The sequence below is a fragment of the Phaenicophaeus curvirostris genome, chromosome 22, assembly GCF_032191515.1.
Source record: "Phaenicophaeus curvirostris isolate KB17595 chromosome 22, BPBGC_Pcur_1.0, whole genome shotgun sequence".
In the NCBI taxonomy this organism is placed as follows: domain Eukaryota; kingdom Metazoa; phylum Chordata; class Aves; order Cuculiformes; family Cuculidae; genus Phaenicophaeus; species Phaenicophaeus curvirostris.
The window spans coordinates 2,267,201-2,272,282 of NC_091413.1; positions in this window are offsets into that span (position 1 = coordinate 2,267,201).

Here is a 5,082-nt window from a genome sequence, read left to right on the forward strand (position 1 = left end):
TTCTGGCAAACTGCATCTTTATTACCTTGGGGAGTTGGAATGTTCCCTGGCTCTAATAAAAATGTCTGTACCTTCCTAAGGCAGTAAAGACTTTGCACAGACTTAAAGGGCACCAGCTCGCTTTTACACAGCTTCATGTGTGTTGCAGATGCAGAAAACAAACAGGTGATGGAGTCACAGGGCTCTAAGTGGACTGTGATACTTCTTGTTTTGCTTCATCCCCTTTGAATCCAATTCTCATTGCTTCTCTATTGGAGGAGCTGGATCTGAGTTGTCTTACAAGAAATCATTGAGGGGTATCTGCCACAATCCAAAGTGGTTGATCTTGCATGTGAGTCACCAATTTGAGATCCCAGCTGCATGGAGGACAGATTCCTTCCAGCCTGGATTCTGGACTAAATTCAAAGTCATCAGGAGGGATTTCAGTCAGATGGGTTCAAAATTATTTGAGGTCCCTGAGCGCATTTTGGAGCATTTCTGGTGGTCTTGGTGCAAGATGCTTCTCTGGCCTTTCGACTGGCCAGCTGTGCTCCTACTGAAGGACTAGGAACTCTGCTGTACGTCAAACCGGGGTAGGGCATGATTCTCCAGGGCCACAAGGTGCTAGCTTATCTTCTCTGTACCCTGATTGTACCTTAAGAGATGATCTGTGGTCTGGGAGTTACCAACAGACCTCAGAGAGGGATAGTGGTTTCCTACTGGTGTCCGCCTGCTGGTGGTTTTGACACATCTTCTAGTGGTTGCGGATGTAAGCGTAGATCTAGAAAGAAATTTGCTGTCGTGAGGGTGGGGAGGCCCTGGCTCAGGTTGCCCAGAGCAGTGGTGGCTGCTCCATCCCTGGAGGGGTTCAAGGCCAGGTTGGATGGGGCTTGGAGCCCCTGATCCAGTGGGAGGTGTCCCTGCTTTGAGGTCCCTTCCCACCCAAACCATCCAGTGATTCTATGATCTCCTTGAGCTCCAATTTTTATAGAATACTCCTGTAGATGATGAGGTCTGACAGGGCTGTGGAGCACCAAGATTTCTTGAGATCTCATGCATTTACTTTTAGGCCTGGCACAGCAGCGAGATGACTCAAAGTACACACGTAGGCTTGGGGAAGACAACCAGGACAGCTGAGCCAACATGCCATTCTGAGACAAAAAATAATTTCAACAATGCACTCTGAAAAATGGTCCCACCAGTTCCCTGGGGCACCCTCTAATGGATCCTAATTAGAGGCTGTCACTTCTCGTTATGGGAAGGAAGGAACAGTTCAGCTTTCCCAGCCCTTAACCTTGGAGAGACTGAGATGAGAGCTGCCCTTAGGAATTGTTCAATTCAGGGCATTTTCACTCCTGCAAGAAATTAATTGGGAATTTCTGTGTGTGGTAGGACAGGCACCTCCAGGAGGTACATGACACGCAGCCACCTCTAATGCCGCAAACTCATGCACATACGCTTACCTGAGGAAACTTTATTTTTGAAACATGTGTGCCCTTCATTTCTCAGACACCTGGCTCCTGCCTCGAGCTCCTCTCCTGCTCAGCCTACACCCTCCAACATTTACGCACTAGATTCCTAGAGGGGGTTTCCCTGGAAGGTGCTTGCAGGACCCACCGAGGCTGTAGGACACAGTGTCCTGCACAGCCTGTTTCAACGGGTTGTGGGTGATGCCAATTTGCTCAGCAGGTTTTTAAAAACCTCTTGTGAACACACAACCCCTAAACAACGAAGCCTCTCCTCTGTCTCCTACGAACACGTTTCTTACATGCATCTTTTTCAGACGTTTGGTTTCTTGACAGCATTTACGTAACCTGGCTCGAAACACTCTCACAGCCGATTAAATGCCTGCTATGAAATCCAAAGCTCTGATTAAAAAGATGGAGCTTTCCAGGACTGCAATATTGGTGCAGATGGTTAATACTCACAGCTTGCTCTGCGAGGGAAAAAGTGGCATTTTCTTTACAAGCACATGCAGTTTGAGCTTTCCCATGGGAATTGCTTGTTTTGCTCAGATTATTATTTTAAAGCCACGGTCAGATGTGATCACCCATTGGATTAGAGGAAGCAAACGGAGATGATCAGATAATCCCTGAGGCACAAAGCATTTGGAGTTCGATTTGAAGAGAGCTGTCACTTATGGTCAATTTGTTTCGCTCAGGGTGCTCCTCTTCTCCCCTCAATCGAAAATCCTCCTGGCAATGGGTGCAGACTGCCAGCTGTGGGATGTTGTGGGAATCTGCTCAAGGAAGCCCCCGCTGAGCTGGCTGAGGTGACAACCCCTCTTCAGGAAAAACACAGGGTTAAAAGAGGAAAGCGCAAAAGCGAATAGTGGGCAAATAGCCTTGCAAAATCATCGAGATATCCCTTTTTTGTCTGGTGCGTAGAAATCTTTGCCAAAAAGAACTTCTCATCTATCCCAGGCTATCCCAGGCATAAGCTAAAATATTAAATACAAATCATAGCATCACAGAACGATTTGGGTTGGAAGGGACCTCCAAGCCCATCCAGTTCCCCCCTGCCATGGGCAGGGACACCTCCCACTGGATCCCTAGGAAAAGGAATCCTATCTCACTGCTGTTCTATTCCCATATTTCAAGCTTGCTGAGTTTGGCTGTTTATTACGAGTGGTCTGCCGGGATACCCTGATCCCTTTGGGCTCCTGCAGTTCTTTAGCTTTTCCTGAAAACTGGAAAACGTTGGAGTAGCCAAAGCCACGCGCTCTTATTTTTTTTTTTGATGTGGAAGGAGATGTCTGGAGCGGAGGATTTTATCACTGACTGCAGGGGAAGTGGGTCAGCTCTCAGTTGACTGGATTTCACCAGCAAACCACATAACATAAATACTGGTGGAGCACAACCGAGGAGCAAACCCTCTGGCACTTTGCTGGGGTTGTGCTATTCATCCAGCCCTAGAGCTGGTGCAGAAACAGGGAGCTAAATCTGTAACTGAGTTTCTTACAGCGGTGGAAGAGTAGAGTGCTAGATTGCATAAACTTTGTCAATCAACTCTTTCTCAGATAAACATTCCGTAAGTCAGGTTTTAACCTTTTCTAGAGTCCTCCCTGCCAAAATCTCCGAAATTCTCAGTGTTTCCCAGGCAGGAACCAGCACATGAGGAAGTAATTAATGAGAGCAGGAGAAAACAACAAAGAATGTGCTGAACAGAGGCAAAACTGAGACTCCTCATCCCACGAGCTGCCTCCTCAGACCTCAGGATGCAGACAAAAGGAATTCCAGCTCCTGACAAACAGCCTGATGAGATGCTCAAGCATTCAACAGCCCCCAGGACGTTAACATAAAGAAGTAGTTGGACAGTAAGGCTGCCTGATGCACTGTCTATGCAGCAGAGGTGGATCATCGTCTCCTCAACCGAGGATGCGTGCACCAGCATGATTATTCCTGGTCCTACACACACACGATCCGCGGCAGACAAAAGCAGCATCACATCATTTTGGTTTTCAGAAAGAGCTAAGCAGTAAATCTGGAATAATCAGTTAATTCATTAAGGGAAGTATATAATGGTTTCTGGAAGCCGTGCTCAGAGCCAGGACTGTCAGCCAAATCACCCGGCTTCCAGTAGGCTGGGTCTCATCCTTGTTCTGGCAGACACCTCAAACAGCACACCCAACCCACTTAAAAATACGTATGGGATAGAAAAAAAATACTTAGTTATATTGGATAAATCATAACCTTAAAGGAAAGCCGTGCCTCAGTTTCCCCATCTGCAGACTAGGGAGACAGAGGAATGCCATTCAGCTATTTCCCAGCAGTGCCGTAAAGCCCATTTGATTAACACTTATAAACCCGTGCATGATTCTTGGAGGGGAATTGCTGCTGAAGAATTAATGATGATTGTTGCTTATTCCCTTGAAATACAGAACTTGCCCCATCCCTGCTGCCCCCATCCCCACTTTCCCCATCCCTGACCCCCATCCCCTCTGTCCCCATCCTCTCTGTCCCATCCCTGCTCCCCCATCCCCTCTGCTCCCATCCCCTCTGTTCCATCCCCACTTTCCCCATCCCTGCTCCCCCATCCCCTCTGTCCCCATTCCCTCTGCTCCCTCCTCTCTGTCCCCGTCCCCTCTGTCCCCTCTGTTCCATCCCCTGTCCCCATCCCCACTTTTCCCATCCCCATTTTCCCCATCCCCTCTGTCCCCTCTGTCCCCATCCGCTTTGTCCCCACCCCTGCTCCCCTATCCCCTCTGTCCCCATCCCCTCTCTCTCCCATCCTCTCTCTCCCCCATCCCCTCTCCTCACCCTTCTGTCCCCATCCCCATTTTCCCCATCCTCTCTGTCCCATCCCCACTGTCCCCATCCCCACTTTTCCCATGCCTCTCTCCCAATCCCCTCTGTCCCCTCTCCCCATCCCTCTCCCCCATCCCCTCTCTCCCCATCCCCACTGCCCCTCATCCCTCTCTCCATCCCTCTCTCCCCCATCCCTCTCTCCCCCACCCCCTCTCCCCATCCCCTCTCTCCATCCCTCTCCCCCATCCCCTCTCCCATCCCCTCTCTCCATCCCCGTCCCCGCTCCCCGGAGCCGCCGTTCCCCCCCGGCGCGGCCCCGGGCAGGGGGCACCCAGCGCTTCTCGTGGCTCTGGGCTCTTTCTCCCGGCCGGAGCTGGGAGGGGGCGGTGGGACGAGCCGAGAGCGGCCGTGCCCCCCTCCCGCCCCCTGCGCCGCGGCACATGGGAAGCAAAAGTTTTCCTCCTCCTTCTCCTCCTCCTCCTCCTCCCTCTCCCTCTCCTCCGCTCCTCGCCGGCTCCCTCGCCCTCCCGGGCCGGCTGGAGGCTGCGGGATGGCTCTGCTCCTCCCGGGCCCCGGGGCCGCGGCCGTTCCGATGGGAAACGAGGAATAAAGCGGGGCCGGAGCATCCTCTGAGCGGCGGGGAGAGCGGAGGAGGGGAGAGCGGCTGGCAGGGGGAGGAGGGAAGGGGCTGAGGGGGAGAAAAAGGGGGTGTAGGGGGAGAGAAGGGGGCTGAGGGGGGAGAGAAGGGGGCTGAGGAGGGAGAGAAAGGGGCTGAGGGGGGAGAGAAAGGGGCTGAGGGGGGAGAGAAAGGGGCTGAGGGGGGAGAGAAAGGGGCTGAGGAGGGAAAGGAGCTGCT